The 18,329-nt window shown below is 32.6% G+C and overlaps 1 long non-coding RNA gene across 1 annotated transcript in view; it reads left to right on the top strand.

The window, feature by feature from the left end:
• Nucleotides 1–14,127: 14,127 nt before the first annotated feature.
• LOC138857377 (uncharacterized) overlaps nt 14,128–18,329 on the top strand; it is a 57,680-nt gene continuing 53,478 nt past the window's right edge. Inside the window, exon 1 of the long non-coding RNA XR_011396444.1 lies at nt 14,128–15,296. This is a non-coding gene — a long non-coding RNA (uncharacterized lncRNA). The remainder of the gene's footprint in view (nt 15,297–18,329) is intronic.

Genomic DNA, 18,329 nt, shown 5'->3' with positions numbered 1-18,329 from the left:
TCATATGAGTTCAATTTTGTAGCTTAACATAACATAGCTAGCCAATGAGGAACTAATATTTTCTTTTCCGGATGTGACATATATGCGTATGAAACCGTTGCATACCTTTAGGCACCCAGGAAAAAGCTTTATAGTAATATATGTGAGTATCAATAGTATAGACCCCTTGAGTATGCTAGACTTTCTTCACTCAGGAGCTTCCGGCAAATCAATAGTTTCAAATTAGTTCTATTGTGACAGCTTCTCAGACAGCTTCTTAGTATTTTTAATCTGTTTTCAATTAAAGAGCGACGAAAGCATTTTTCTTAATTTTGGTTTTTTATCCCTAGGCATGGCTTACTTTCAAGATGATTTTATGTTGGTCTTAAATCAATTAAGTCACAGTAAAAAATATATTATGAAGGATAATATGCAATTGGTATAGCATAAAAGCATATAAAAAGATCTTTATCCTAATTTTGATCTATCAGTTTATATGTCAGCTATATTCAATAATGGTCCGATCTGTACTATTTGTTCGGAGAGTATACCGCTGATTTTGTGAAGATATCTCGTCAAATAAAAAAGTTTTGGATACAATGAGCAGGTTTTTATGGAGAACAGCACGTGTGCGAAATTTCAGATTGCTATCTCAAAAATTGAGAAACGAGTTCGCGTATATACAGATCGACGAACAGACAGGCAGACTGTTACAAACTTCGTAACAAACTTAATATACCTTATATAAGGTATTCAAATTTATGTGTACTGCGGATCTAGTGTTAGACGAAGCTCTAAGTACTTTATAAGTAGATTCCCCGAATATATCAATATTTTTTATAATCGTGTATAATAAATCGTCACTCAATACTGTGTTTCCTAAACGCAAATACAAAACAACTGCCATTAAGTTTAATTAAAACTGTTTTCTATTCGTTATTCATTAACCAAAGTTCTCTTTGTCTGTGACTATAGTCTTCCTTTACTGACTTTGTTTAAGTTTACTTTATTTGTGATTAACATAAACGTTTTCGATCGTCATCAATGTCAGTCAGTTATCCGAACACAATTAATATATTCCGAAATCTGGCAACCGCTGGCCAATATTTCATTTCTTTTGTATTGTTCTCTGTAAGCTTGTGGCTATCAATGTAATAAGTATTTCGCTAACCCTTTGGGAAGTTATGTCATAAAAGAAATAAATACGCATTCAACTTGACAGGCAACCAATCAAAGTAGTCTGTGAGTCAATCACAATAGCAATATCCTTTCTCACAATTGTAGCTCCTTGCACCGGCATATTGCTCATTTTCAATACAGTTTTACTGCTAAAGCTGTTTTCTGCTTATCAGGCGTTTCCACTTTCGGATAACTTTACTTAACTGCCGCTACCTTTGCTTGTCTGTCAAATAAGCCTTTTCGTTGTCATTACGCGCGTCTGCCGCAGCTGTCAATCAATAATTCAATAAAACTTTTGACACTTATATTTTCACTTATTTAAGTCGAACCACAGAAAGGCGGACAGAAAGAGAGAATTAAACTGCGCTGCAAGTGAGAGATTTTCATATAATTATTGTGGTTAATTTGTTGGAAGGCGCGGCTGCTCGTTTAATTATATATATATGAGTAAGCGTAACCTCATTATAGTTCTTGTCAATTGTCAGCGCATAATTTTTATGTATAACAGGTGATTTTATATATCACCTATCACTTACTCTTACCTAAGCAATCCTATAAAATAATAATTTAAAACTATCAAGTAACGGCATAGATTTTGTTTATTTTTATAGATTATAAATCTACTATCAATAAAAATTGTATACACAAATGGTTCTAAAAGTTGGAAGAAAATTCAACGCTTGCCCCAAATAAAATTTGAAAAAAATGGCAGCACTCGAGTGACTGACAGAAGACAGACCTTTTAATATTGTTTGAATGGGAATGCATCTGAGTGATGGACTAAATCAAAGCAAATCCGTTGATCACGTCAGAACTACGACGTAAAGCTCTTAATTCTTTCAGTGGAATACCAAAAGTTATTGAACTCAGACAATCTACAAGATATTATATATAAGACAGTCTACAAGATAGGTAGAATAGAGTTAGCCATTCTCAAGGCAGCGTTAAAACAACGTCTTGAAATTCAAGATAGTATGAAATCGAATGCCGTACAAAATGGGTAATATAATATATACATAATTTTTCTTCTGAATTTTTACAAACATAGAAACTTTCTTAAATTATTTATTAATTTGTCAGATACAATAAATTAAAAACTTCGTTTACACATTTATAAGCTCATATATTTATACATATCTGTCAACTCTATATGTATATGCGTTTACAAATAACAAATAATTCTTAATTTTTAATTTATTTTGCCAAATAGTTTATTTAATTTGAGACTTTTGGCTTTGGCTTTCTTAAAAATCAGTATGTACACATTCAGGAGAATTTTAATATTCATGAATTGGAGGCTTAGATGTTGTAGAAGCTTCAATTTCATGAACAAAGCTATATTATTTAAACTATTCATAAATCCACCATGGATCGTACCTAATAGCTTTGAAATCAGCGAAATTGGCTAACTACCACGCCTACCACCATATAGTGGCTTTGTTAAAAACTACTAAAACTACAAAAAATAGCTAAAAAAAATAATGACAAAATCGTAAAATTCTGTAAGGAAAAATAATATAGACCAGTTTAAAATTAAGTTGTGGCATCATGCGATCTAAGGTAAATTGGTTTATCTCACAAACACTAGACATATTTAAACAAAATTTGTAGAACATCTCCCATGACATCTTTGTACCAAGATTGAAAATTGCTCTCTTACTTATTATAAAACGACATTCATTCTTAGGCCTCTTATAAAGTATATATTTTGCTTGGCTTTAATAGTAGTAGGTAAATAGATAATTCGGATATTAAGCAAGACTCTAGATAACAAGAAAATCAATCACTTACATAGCTCCAATTTTTACAAATATCTCGAATATCAAGTGTTCATTTGCGGCCGAAATATGCGCCATCTTAAGTGTTATACGAGTATATTGGGCACAGAAAAAGCTTTGACTGAGTAATGAACTTTGGGCTGCCTTACTCACGGCTACGCGCCATCTTTTGGTATACCAACTGCAAAAGCTTTGACGCGAACGTTAAGCTTCAGTTGAGCTTTTTAGCGAGGTTTTTTTAAGCACAAAATTGCTTGCGTTTTTAACGAAAATTTCGTTAAGTACAAAGATGTTTGTATTAATTTTTAGTCTTTGTAAGAACTTTAAAATTAACCACTTTATTTCTTTGATAATTTTATACCCAAAACTTAAACTTTTCTGCTTATTTAAAGAATATGCTTCAAAAAATAATGTATATAACTGCAGCGGAAAAGTCTGATTTTAATGTTCACAAATACAAAAATAATTTGTGGTTTTAAGAGATGCCTCCACTCTCAATTTGGAAATATGCAAGTTTTATAATCTTTTTGAAGCCTACCACAATAGTAAGCTCCTATCTGCAACAAGGTTTGAATTTGTTGGTTCTTATGTTTGTGTTAGATTCAAGATAACAAAAATAATTCATTTAAGTTACGATTGAAAGTTTAAAAAAGTATATTTAATTACAAAATTTAATTTTTAAGAAATTCAAAACAAATTTTTCCTAACCTGGTCATCACTAATCTTAAATATTAACTATTATGGTGCAAGCAAAATTTAAAAATGTCAACAAAAAAAAATTAATAAAAATTATATAGTCAACTGCTTATTAACAACTGTATTTATATTCAAATCATGTGCCGAAAGCCGATAATGAACTCGTAACAATTATGATAACGATCAACCAAACAAAGCACCTAAACAGGCAGCTCTGCTTGTTAGTATGTATGTATAATATAAAGTAAGAAATGAGTAAAGCAAGTAATGTATATTGTAGTATACACTCAAATGTACATATGTATTTATAAAGCTTAACCGCCTTTTAAAAGTACTAAGTAAAAAAGGAAAATATTACAACAATAAAATGCAAATATATAAAAAAAAAACATTAAGCCAAAAAAAGTAAACAAGACACATTAAAAGCTGAGAAATATAAGTCAAAAAAGTAAAATTTATTTTTTCAGGAATGTACAGTGTTGGAAAAAGTAATCACTGAAGTTATAATGCCCTTCACAGTTACATTTCTTATAACAACTATATGCATAACTAAATCTGAAAACGAAAATGTTGTAGTGGTTCGATGTGCAAAATATGTTTGGAGCTTGTAGCGTTGCATTTAGCAATAGTATATGCAATATAAATACATGACCCTGAAGTACGATGAAATTTTCAGTTGTATTAATTGCTTACTTTGTCTGTAGCAACCGCTAAGTGTAGACGTGTTTTATGAACTTGACGATTTTGTTGGTTAAAAGCTCACACTTCGTAGCTTGCTCGTGAATTCTTGGCCAAAAATAATATCATAACGATGCAGCAGCCTCCATATTCGCTATACCTGGATCTGTTTCCTGTTTCCAAAAATAAAGTGAACCTTAAAGGGCCGTAGTTCTACAAAATAGATGAAAATCGCTGAAAAAGCTAAAACCTATCCCAAAAGTCGAGTTTGAAAAGTGTTTCGACGATTGAAAGAAACGCTGCCTTAAGTGCATAATATCGATTGGGGACTATTTTGAAGGCGACAACATAAATGTATACAAATGAATAAACTTTTTTTTTTGAAAAACGAAAATTCCCATTATATTATTTACTGCCACACTCTGAACTAGACAAAAAGTTTTGATTTTTACAACTCATAGAAAATCCGATATCTCTCTTAACCGAGTTGGCCGATTATCTTTCCTTTAATAATTGTTAATCTGCCTACTAATGTAGCGAATAAATAATATAGACTTGTTTACACATAATTGCAATTACAACAATACATATCTAGGTATATAGTTAAAAAGTATGTGTCATGTGCTTGGCATTATTGTTGTTGTAGGCGCGTGGATTATATGATTTTTTGGTTATTATTGACATTCAAAACATCGACATTTATATTGCGGGAAACAAAAAATTGTTCAATAGACCTTCAAATGGCGCATAGACACTCCCACAAATCGTAGGAATAATTCATATTAAATCAATGATATATTGATTTCGATTCAAAAACAAAAAAAATTGCCAAACTTCGAATATTAATACTCATATATACAAATAATATTAGTTGATTGCATATTGATTATCGCCACCAATGAACCAAAAAGGCGCTGAATGTGCAATTTTTTTGGACGAGGGTACGTTTATAAGTTTGCGAGATGGGAAAATAGTTTTATTCATAATACTTGTATGACAAAATTTATTAAAGCCAGCACATGTTGGGTCACTATCAAATATAGTTGGCATGTAAACAGATCAGTCAAAATCAAACCCTTTTATTAAAAACTTTTTCATTTCATTTAAAAAGATATATTCAAGGAACTTGGCATGAATTATTATCTACGGCATTGCTATAATATCCAAAAATTTGTTCAGTTCGGACCACTATAGCATATAGCTTCCATACAAACTGACCGTTCAAATTCAAGATAAAGATATTTGCATACCTTTGAAACCTTTATAAACAATGGACCTGTGAAAATTTTATAGTAATTTAAAGCCGCAATCTGCTACCGCATTTCAATTTATAAATTAATCCATAAACGCTATAATTTTCTTTTTCGTTAACTTTTCTTTAAATCCCATTGCGTCTACTCGATATTAAATACAAATATATGTATGTATATAGAAACATATTTAGACCGCGTTCAAATGTCGCAACGCCAACAATAATTTTGTAGCATAATAAAAATGTCAATGGAATGTTGCAAATAATTCACCAAAACCTAACAACATAGTGCCCAATTATTGCTGAATGCAATTGAAATATTGTTTTTTTTTTTTATTTTGAAATTTTTATTTTGAAACGCAAAAATTTATATTCGATATAGCGTTTTATCCCGAAATAGGTACATATAAATAGTATATGCATGTGTGATGTGGAATTTATGATGATACGAGTACAAAAATATTGACAACCGATAAAAAATCATTTGTGCACATATATAGATTTATTAGAACTTGAATAGTTATTGGCTATAAAATACAGTTTTTTTTATATTTATTTGTCGAAACAGTAATGCATTAGTTATCCGAAAATACGACGACAATTCAACAAAACATCAAAAAATATTGAATATTATTTCTATGGCTTTTGAGCTAGTCTAAAGAAGAATATATATAACTCTAAAGTGATAAATATATCTTAATTATTTCAAATATAGTAGTATTCATAGTTTTATCAATATTGAATTGCAATTTATAAACTATTCTCACTAAAAAAGGCATAAATCATATTGAAACAGAAAATAGCTTACCAAATAGTTTTATAAAGACTTATTGAAATAAAATGAGGAAACATTTTAAATTAAATGCTCTAATATACCCCTCACAATACAAATATTTAATAGCAATACTTTTTTATATATTATATTTAAACATCAATCACATATCATTGAGATTCACATATCGGAAGAAAAAGTGTAAGGAAAGAAATGTACTATGAATAACTAGCAGATCACTACATTTACTAGCCCACTTGGAGGCAGAGGGCCTCATATAGACGATGAGATTTAAACATCGAAATTTTAATATTTTTGTATTAAATTCCTCACACGACCGCTTCGTAGTGAGCCAACTATGCGAGTGAGCCGTGCTGCACTTTATTTCTGTCGCGACATTTTTATACCCTGAACAGGGTATATTAATTTGGCACGAAGTTTGTAACACTCAGAAGGAAACGTCGGAGACCATATAAAGAATATATATAAATGATCACCGTGACGAGCTGAGTTGATTTAGCCATGTCCGTCTGTCTGTCCGTCCGTCTGTCCGTTGTTGTCGGAACGGCCGATATTGGACCACTATAGCATATAGCTGCCATACAAATTGAACAATCGGAATGAAGTGCTTGTATGGAAAACTCTTTCATTTGACGAGGTATCTTCACGAAATTAGGCACGAGTTATTGCTTAAGGCAACAAATTATTTTCCACAGAAATTGGTCAGATCAGATTACTATATCATATAGCTGCCATACAAATTGAACGTTCTACTACCAAAAATACTATCACAGCGATAACTTGTGTAAAATTTTTAAATCAAAATAGGATTACTAAATAATTTCATTTTTCAAATGTACGCATATTTTCTAATTTGGCCAACTTCAAATAAGCACATAAAAGTATTAGCTCTATGACCGAGAAGTTCCTTTGAAATTCCGTTACAGCAAGGCCATTCTTACAAATTTTTACTTCAAATTTATTGAATCGTATTGTACCATAATTAAATATTTTGATAAATTGTTAAAATATTAGTGTTGTGAAATTTGTCGAGTTGTCTACGGAACTTAACTCTTATTTAAATAACTTATAGTAGCCGCCCTACCACAAGCTTTTTCAACATGCGCATTCAAATTAAGCTTCGCGTCGTTTATAACGCCAATTTTGCAGTGCAACTTCGTAGCGATCGATGTTTAGAGTAAGCGCTTCTAGTTTTTTTTACGTAAAGTGCGACAACTGCGCAGTACTTGTATTCTTTCTCGCCGGGCCTTGCATTCATCAGGTGGTCTCTACGGCCTTGGCTGCAACGCATAACTTATTAGTTTACCTTATTAGACGAATCTGAAAATGTTTTCTTCATTTTTGTACTACTACCTTGCCATGTCCTAGGCTCAACACACATACCGTTTCCGCTTGACGTTGTCGTTAGTGATCCACTTTTCATCACCAGTAAGCATTCGCTTCAGAATTGTATCAATTTTGTTCCGATTCAGCAGCGATTCGCAGATAGAAATCCGGTTCATGAGGTCCTTCTGTGTCCAGCCTTATTTAAATGGTTGCAAACGGTTTTTGGCAATGTTCCGCTACCTGGGAATCGTTCGGACTCGACGATTTCCATTTTTTTTATCAACTTTTACGACAGTTGGCCTACCAGAGCGTACTGCAGCTTTGACAACAAAATTATCATAACAAAAACGACTAAACCAAAATTAGAAAAAGAAAAATTACTTTTACAATTCATAATTGTGTTATTTAAAAGAAAGTTATTCTCGTGATTTTTCCTACCCACTCAAGCTAGAGTAAGGGGGCTTATGTGAATGATTTGTTTGTTTCAAATTCTTTAGTAGTTTATGAGATATAAAACTTCACTTAAGATCAAGCAGCGTTCTGAACCAATTTAGTGATGGTGTTGTATGACAGGTGGACTTTTTTCTTATTTCCATTTTTCGCTTGATTTCTAAGCGTTAAGGAAGATGAACGCATTGACGCGCGTACACGTATATGCTTAGCTTAGATATCTATATTTAATAATTACACATTGGTCAAGCGCAATTTGTAACTTTCCGTCACCGGGTGGGCGCCTTAATTGCTTGTGTACGTTGAATGCATAATTAAGCTCCAACCAACGGCTAAAATCCAATGAATTAGCAGATAGACTGTCTAAATGGTTCTCAAACTGTCGCCGTACATGGTGGGGCACTCACAGCCAGTGCGTTGCATACGTGCCAATGTGAGCGTAGACCTGTGACAATTGTTGGACGTAGTACAGCAGCACCTTTCGACGCTTTCACGCGCACTTTCGTCCACCCACTACACATAACTCTAGAATTGTGTCATACGTTTGTATGTCTGTAGGCGCCAAGTTGGGTCGTGGGTGTAGAATTTGCACGCATTGTGCATGTCACACTATATCAACGCTTTGTTGCGGTCGCGTTAAATGTATTTCCATATCTTTATCTGTCCGTTTTTAATACGCAATTAAATTAAACACTTTCAAGATAAGTGAGCACTGTTAATACTTGTATGATTTATTTCTTTGTATACATGTGTGTAAGCACTCCGATTATCCGCTAAGCGCGTGCAATTCGTTCACGTGCACGAGTACATTTTAGACACGAATGTGTTATAGGTACATAAACATTTGGATTATACTTGTAGTGTTACATAATGTTACACCTACTTTACTCGATTTCACATGGATATGAGAGTTGGTTTATTGAAGTAGTGTTGACGCAATTCTTTCTGCTTTGCTTGTATTCGATATGTTTAAATATTCAAAGTAGTGAGAGCGAAACTCTTCCAAAAATAATAAAAAAAACCAGAACTTACCTAAGACAATCTATGGTCCATTTTTCGAAACCATTGCCGTTATGTTGACCTTCCTAATGAAATCTATAATTTTTATATAGCTTCTCAGTTGCTAAAGCTTGCTTAGGCGGTCTTAGTTTGCAGAGCAGAGTTTGATCCTCGCACCAAAGATAACGCACGATTCCACTCGTACAGCTGTGAACACTGATGCTTTGCGATTGCCAAAACTCCCATATTTTACTCACTAGACTCTTTTAGCGATGCAGAATTCTGTGCGTACATAGGCGATAAGGCGTTAATTTTTTATGGTACTAAGGTACATTTGTTTTCTAGATCTCCTACTTTAATTGAGTATTAATGAAAAGCATGAAAAAGCTTTCTTGATTCCGATCATTTAACTTGTATGCCAGCTATATGCTATAGTGGTCCGATATCGGTGATTCCAACAAATGAGCAGCTTCTTGAAGAGAAAAAAAGGACGTGTGCAAAACTTCAGATCGATATCTCAAACGGACTTGATAAAATGCACTCAGCTCTTCACGTTGATCATACCCCATATAACAATATTTTAAAGGGTCTCCGCCGTTTCCTTCTAGGTGTTACAAACACCGTGGCAAACTTAATATACCATATTCAAGGTATATCAATTCAATGAGAACACTTGATTAAACGGAAAATGGCGCTGTATGTCTAATCAAATATCGTTCAAATAGCGTATGTTTTCTCCTAAATAGAGTTCATGTGTTATATAAGATTCAGAATATTCAATAGATCCAATAGTACTAGTCAAAAGGTCTGCTTACGCATATTCGGAGATGATTTCAAACTTCTCATCCCTAAGATTTTCCAGAGTACTGATCCGTCTCGTCATCCTGTTCATTTATATATGGTATATAACCGTATATCTAACTCGATTTGTTTCAGGTGTTACAAACAACGGTTAGGTGAACAAAACTATTATACTCTGTAGCAACATGTTGAAAGAGTATAAAAAACACAGCCTATAAAACTAAATTTGTGATCATTTACTGGGACTATACCCCGAACTTTGATCTCTTATAGTACTGGGTTACAGCATAAAAAGATACAACAGCTCTATCACTGGTCGAAAAACTAAAAACAAACAATAACTGATTTACACAAAAATATTTGCGTATATACCATACCATATAATATCTCATATATATGGAATACCACATTTTTAAGGAATATCGTTGCTTTTGTCACCCGATTCGATTTAAACAGCAGAGCCGTACTGAATAAGTAAAGCTGTTATCTTTACTTCAGCACCATTATGCCTAACTTCGATCATCGACGAAAGCTACCAAGTGGAGAAAAGTCGACCAACTGAATATATACGAGGTGTGTTCAAAAAATATCAGGAATTTTAAAATTAAAATTTCTCGGTTTTGGAGAGTCAAATTGTCAATTTATTTATTTATTATATTTTTATTATGTAGATATACCTGCCCCTGAATAACGTTAAAATTTTCAGCTGTATTCATTGCTAACTTTGTATGTAGTAGCCTTTAAGATAAGACCTGTTTTATGTGCTTGACGATATTTGTTTGTTAAAAAAATTGATCAAAGAACTTGTTCGGAAATTCTTGGCCAAAAACAATACCAGCCTTCATATACGCCAGATATGGATCCATGTAACGTTTTCCCTACTTGCAAAAGTAAAGATAACCTTAAAGGTTCGTCGTTTTACAAGCATAGATGACATTAAAAGTGTATCATTAAATGAGCTAAGGGATATTCCAAATATCGAGTTTGAAAAGTGTTTGGACGATTGGAAGAAGCGCTGTGAAGAGTGCATTAAATTGATTGGGGATTATTTTGAAGGCAACTATTGTAGTTTTAATGTAGACTAATAAATAAATAATTTTTTTCAGAAAAAGAAAATTTCCGTTATTTTAGCACACCTCGTACATATGTATCTATACTAGAGTTCTTTATTAAGGAGTTTCACAAAGAAATTAAACGAGTTATATTTAAAATGATTGCAAAGCATTATAATTGAACTTGCACTATTCCCTGCATTCTTTGACAAGACGTTGAGAAATTGCTGCCAGTAAAGCAGATACCCATACATAATATACAACAAATTATTGCGTATACGTATAGAGATTAGTTATGTCGTCATTTAACTTAAGAACAATATAAGTAACTTAAATATAAATTAATTTGAAGTTATACAAGTATTTTACTTATCATTCCAAATAAATATATATGCAAATACAATACGTTACGTTATTATTAATTATAGCTGCTATAAAAAACTATGTAGATATTATATAAGCCGTCGAATAACGGGGAATGCGTAACTTGTGGAAAAAAGAATTATGCTATATATATATATATTATAACGACTATATAATTCAGGATCTACTGATGTACTTTATTTATTTCCGAAGCTATTAAAATTATTGTATTGTAACTGCTTTAAATTCTAAATGATAAATAGGATATACTCGTATGGTCAAGTAGAAGGACGGAATTGCTAATATTCGGGCACACCGGAAACCATAGACCGATTTTGACCAGACCAGAATAGCAATACTTATGTTAGGATTACTATTTCTGCTGCATTTTATTTCAATATGTTTATTTTTATTAAAACTATCTATTACACATATAAAGTTCTCTAGAATTAAAACAAGTGTCTCGTCGTTTATTGCTTCAATTGTGCAATTCAATTGTGTAGTATGAAAGTTATAAACTAAATCGAGTTTGGTTGAGTGATTGCCAGGTTATAAAGTATTTAAAGTGATTGATAAGTGTAGTGAGGTTCTGCAGTTATTTTGCAGACACTTGTAGATGCATCGTTAGACAGTTAACCGCTAAGTACTGTGTTAGAATGTTTCCACCAAGTTGACTTGATATAGCTTTACATGAATCCCATTTGGAAGCAAGCCACACTACGTCTCGTCTTCCTTATAGTTTTATATATGCAACCATTCACATCGATTAATTGGTGAACAAAACCATGCAACATGTTGCGAGAGTATAAACATTCTACATGTAATAGTGTAATACATTTTCACCTTTAATTCACCACTGACAGCAGATGCCCCGACAATTTTAAGAATCAACAGGTTGTTATTGCGTTTACTTAGGTATGCAGCTTCTCTTTCTTTCTGTATGAATTACACAGAGAAATACGTAATAGTAGTAAGCTTTACAGGACAACCAATTCACCACAGCCTAAACAGAAGGGCTGAATAGAAGGAACCAAAAAGCTTCGCGCCCTTCAATTCGAATTCAAACGTTGAGATGTAAAGTTCCTTTGAGCTTTTAGAAAAAGCTTGTTCTAAAGAAATGAGAAATTAAAAATTTTCTATAAAATATCTAGAACTCGATGACTACACGAGCTATAGTAATTTAACATAGCTTTAATACCTTATAAAATGTATTGTATAATAGTAAAGTATATTTCATTACAATACAAGTTAAATAAGATGATTTCGTCATATTCATAAACCCACGTTTTGTCACCAGTACTGGTACATTTGATGGGTTTTGGTTCACAGTTACGTTGTCCAGCATCTCTTTTGCGACATCTATTCAACGTCGTTTTTGCAACGAGTCTAGAGTTGTTTGGTACGAGTCTAGCACTGACAAGCTTCAAACCGAAAACATTAATCAAAATATGTTGATTGTGTAAAGTCAAAATTGCTTGTTAACACTTTTTTCATTGTTTTCATTTGTCTTTATTATATATGTATATAATATGTATTTCGCGGTTTTAACATAATCGAGTAACAATATGGCCTTACAAAATATGGAGCTGAAACTAACGCGTTTATGCCAAGAAATGAGCAAACGTAATCATTGTCTACCAATAATCTCGCCTCTTTGTTTACATTTGATGAGCTCAGTGATCCTTTTCTTTACCTTTAGCTCGATCAACTACCTTTGTTTGCATTTAGCCAAATCACCAACCCTTTTGTTGACGTATTATAGGGTCAGTGATCCCATCTTTGACATTTTATGAGGTCAATGATGCTATTCTCTACCTTTAGCTAAGTCAAGAACCTTTGTTTACATTGAGGGTCAGTGGCCCCATTGTTTACATTTTATGAGGTCAATGACCTTTTTGTTTACATTTTTCCGAGGCCAATGTCCCTTTTTTTTACCTTTAGCTAAGTCAACAGTCTTTGTTTACATTTATCGAAGTCAAGAACCTTTGTTCAAAATAAATTACGATGAGTCCTTTATAGGTCACTATTAAAAAGGGGTTACATATATGGTGATAAAATATATTTTTTACACGAAGTCCACAACCTGATAGCTTAATCTAGACCTTGGTTAGGGAATTGAAATCAAATTAGATCTAAATGAGACGTTGTTGAAATTCTATTAAATTTAACTATTACGCATCGTGCAAAGAGCTATATCTAATTGTGCGATTTTTGATTTCTAAAGCTATTGTTTATCAGAGAATCTTCATTCAAAGTATTGCTATTTTAGAATGCTTCTTCTCTGAACTTAGTTGAGAGTGCTTGGTTGAATACTACCAGTCGTTCAAAGTTATATTCGTCTGATGATCTTAAGAAAGAGGTTCACTAAAATTCTATGTGAAGTTTCTGCCGTGGAATCTAGGTCTACTTTCTTTCTTTTAGAATAAAATAAAGAGCAATCACAGAAAATAATTCTTCAGAAATTTAATTTAAGTTAATTTCATTCTATTACTTGTCTCAATGGCATTAATATTACCGGCATCATTAAAAAACATCGAATTAAATTCACGGCCGTTACAGCTTTCATCAACCTTATCGAAAATACCGCAACACGCAAGCACAGTGATGGCGAAAATCAAGTTAAACATATGCGCACCTAACGAAACTAGTGAGAACAGAAATTCTCACCACATACCAGCAGCCACAACAATAACAGCGAGAGCAGCAGTGTACTGACCCCAGCAAGCGCCGCTAAGCGAGCGGATGAGCTCAACAGTGTCGGTGTTGACTTTGACTGACGCTCTGGATGGAATTACTGCAGGAGCTATAGCGGTTAGCCATAACAACAAATAACAAATATTTGTGGTTGGCATTGGTGTTGGTGTTATGCGGCCGGCGTCGCTGCCGGCGTCACAAACAGTGATATACGGACTGTAAGCAACTGAAAAAAGGCGCGCGCACATTTCACGCTCAAGCGTTGACCGGAACACATCGCGACGGGACGAGTACACGCATCAAAAGCAAACCACACAAGCGACAGTCGATAACGAACAATTCACATGCAAAAGCAGCAACAACGCAACAGTTGTGTGTGCAAGCGGCACAAAATTTGTAATAAGTGTAAATGCGTGCGGAAACAGATGTAAATTAAATGTGTGAGACACAGGCGTGCGGTTTAAAAATTAAAAAAAAATTAATTAATTAAAAAGTGTGGAAATAATTATTTTTGGAATAAAATAATAAAATTTTGCATAATTTACACACGCTGTAACTGTATAAAGAATGATAACAATACACTTCCGTTATTTGGTGTTGCGAGTGAAAATAATTCAGAAAATTGTGGAAATACTTATTTTTTAAATAAGTTTTTGAAGAATTATTAAAAATTTGCATAATTTCCATTGGTGTTGCGAGTGAAAATAATTTTAAAAGAGTGTAGAAATATTTTTTGAAAAATTTTTTAAACATAAAATTTTGAATAAATAATTTACATGAAAATTATTTCAAAATAATATAACTGTATGAATAATTATTACAATACACTACCGTTATTTCGTCTTGTGCGCGCCTAAAACAAGTGGTGAAAATGCGGCGCCGGCCACCTGTGCGTATGAGTATTCTCCGCAAGTAAAGCAAGTAAAGTTAAGTGTCTGTGCCAAAACAAAACAGCAATTAATGCCTGAAAGTGTTAAACATATTAGTGTATACTATTAATTGCTTTAAATTGAGTAAAAATTTACAAAAAAAATAACAAAAACAATAGCGCATAGCCACAGTCAGTGTCAAGGTTGTTTGGCAGCCGCGCGGGCGGTTGAACCGACGGGCGTTGCTTGTCAGTGAGATACTCAAAAGCACACACACAAACAACACAACACAAGCCGCCATTGTCGCGCACTCAATTGCTGGTAATTAATCACAGCTGCTGAATGGTTAGTGGCGCATAAAATGAATTAACAGATCAATTAAAATGCGTAAGTGCCATTCATTTACTTCATTCCCTGCTTTATACTTCTAACCTAAGCATATATGCGCGATAATTGTACATATCAACGAATGGTAAGCAAAATTAAATTGCGTTTGCTGTTTAATTTCGTTAATTATTTGAAGTTTCTTAAATTGCTTTTATTAATTTTGTGCAAATGAAGTGCGTTAGCGCGCCATTTCGTGGCAGAAGAAGTTTTCGAAATTTCAAAGTGACGTTTAAAAACACAATGGATTTGCAAAATAGCAAGTTGACAGACAGTTAGTTTATTTGCATAATGCAAAATGGGCTAAGTAGCTGGAATGCATGTGTGTGTGTGTGTGTTTACACTTCCATTTCATACGGTCCGTGCAATGCACAAATGACGGGCAGATGGACAGCTAATGAATTATAAGTAGCAGCAAGTACACATTGCCATACATATATACTAAATATGCATATGTATATAAACACATATACTTCCCCCTACTTTAAAAAAAAAAAAAAATCCATATCAACACATATACAAACATGTGTACATATTAATAAACATACTCGCTGATACATGCATTCATATGCAGTGCATTAGTTGCTCACAAATATTTGTGTTGTTCTTTTTTTAACTACAATACATACCCTCTAGCTTACAAAAGTACATGCATATATATGTAGCCGTGTGATGAAAAACAGCGCAAGCGAATCATTCGCAAACAAAAAATTGTGTTCCATTTTAATTGTAAAATGTGATTTACATTGAATGCAATCTCGTGCCACAAAACTAAAATATGTAATTTTACAACTAGTTGCGCGTGTGTCTCAATATGCGCGTGTGTGTGTAACTTATCTCATAAAATTTAAAAATAAAAATAATCAATACATTAATTCTATTTTAAACATCTAACGGTATATACTTGCCTCGAATAAATTGCGATAAAATTTATACATAGATAAATATATATATGCCTACATATTACTTGCTATTTTGTGAATTTCAATTAAAACAATTTGGCATTGAAATTTCATTAATCCACCAACTAACCATACTTCAAACTTTGCACATATAATTGGATTAAAAACAAAAAATTTCTATCTGACTCTGCCTTAAGCCTTTAATAAAGTGGACTAAATTTTCATATACATAAATGTATTATTGTAATTATATTTATTATTTTTGTAAAAATATGTCAGCCTTATTTATTCATTTAATTTTTTACAATTTCTAAGCTAGAAAAGTGCTTAATTTAATGATTTAGCATATTTTGAGCAGCTGGAGCTTATTTAAATCAATTCAGCCAGATTATTTTCTCCTGTGTTAATAAATTTTTTCTAAGGTATATTTTAATAAAATGCTCTAGCAGGTATTTTGGTCCTTTAATAGATCGTTTAGTGTTTTTTTTTTCATTTTCTGAAAAACTTACCCTAGTAATGTATATTGATAAATAATTCTTCATATAAACAGAAAGTAAAGATTTCAACGAAAAATGAGCTCACCCGGTTATTTAAAAAAAACCGATATTTTAATATTAAGTTCGGTATTAAGTCAAATCAAAAATTTTATGTTGTGTTTGAGGCCAAAACACGTTCGTTTATCCCTAATTTCATGAAAGAAACCACTTTTTTTTGTAAAAGATAAAAAAAGATTTTTACATACATTTTGAGTTATATGGAGAACATACGTACATTAGAGTTCATAATTCAATCGCAGATAATATTGTATGGTATGTTATAATAATCTGATTCTGCCGATTTTCACTAACTACTTTTTCTTCCACCTAAGGTCGTACGGTCTACTCGAGGTTTCAATATTCGATCCAGTTAGTGCCATTAGATTTCTTTTACACTTTAAACAGTTCATCTGTTCACTTTCTGTCATATACCATACATTTGTTATATTAGTATTTGGTACACTTATCTCTCTCAGTCTATGAGTTTTTGGTCTGAAACTTTGCATACGTACTATATTGACATTTTGATACAAATTGGCTGGTAGTGGACCCATCCGCTAGACAACCTTTTTTAATAATGCGTGTGATTCTAGGCACTCCTGCTATCTAAAGCAAAATAAAAACCTTAATCTACATAAAATGTGTTGATAAAGTACTTAAGTTTTAAGCTTGACATCAATTTTTCACAAAATGTCGAACTTGTGAAAAAATTTTAAAATTTTTATCGAAAAAATTGTCAAAAATTTAATTTTATTTAACGAACAAATCTATGTAGTAAGTATTAAGTAATATACTGTAAAGCTATAATTAAAATTTCAAGTGAATATCTGCCATAGTCTCCGAGTACCATCGTCGACTGAATTGAAATTTGACACTATGGCAGACGGAACGGAATACATTTTTTCACTATTTTGTCAATTAAATAATGTTTTTACGAACCTTAAGTGTACTTAAAGACAAAGAATTTCTGAAAATTTTAGATTGGCCTAACTCTTTATTAAAAAGAAAAGAATAAATTTTTTAACAAAGTATTTGTCAATTGTTTACACCTTGTATGTGACTAATCATATGTTGTTTGGAAATAAGAGAGCATTTTAGTACTTTTTATTTACAACATGCCAATAGTTGTGGAACAGGGCGTAGTCACATGGATAAATACTTTTTTCCCACACAAAACCAAAATTGTGGAAACTATAAAGTTTGCTAACAAAGCATTCCGGATTTGTGACCAATGTTTATACTATTGTATATAGCATGTGTTTATGTGTATATATGTATGTTATCAGATGCATATGCATATGCATGTGTGTATGTATGCGCATCCTCTTTATTAGCCAACATGAATTAGCGCCACCACTTCTCCTGAGCGCTTTTGCTCAGCCGTTCTACGTTTGCACCAGTTTGACGCTTTTGGGATGTGTATGTGTGTGCCTATGCGTATGCACTGTTTCGCTCGAACGAATTATGTCTTCCTCTTCCTTTCTATATACACGAGTCATGAGCATAGAAATAAAAACATTTCGTTATTTTCCTCTCGTTTTGTTTGTTGTTTTCATTAATACGCTTGCTGCTTTTGGCTTCGCCCGTTGCTGTGTTGT

Source organism: Bactrocera oleae, chromosome 5, assembly GCF_042242935.1.
Source record: "Bactrocera oleae isolate idBacOlea1 chromosome 5, idBacOlea1, whole genome shotgun sequence".
Classification (NCBI taxonomy): Eukaryota; Metazoa; Arthropoda; class Insecta; order Diptera; family Tephritidae; genus Bactrocera; species Bactrocera oleae.
This window is presented reverse-complemented; position numbering and strand designations above follow the sequence as displayed.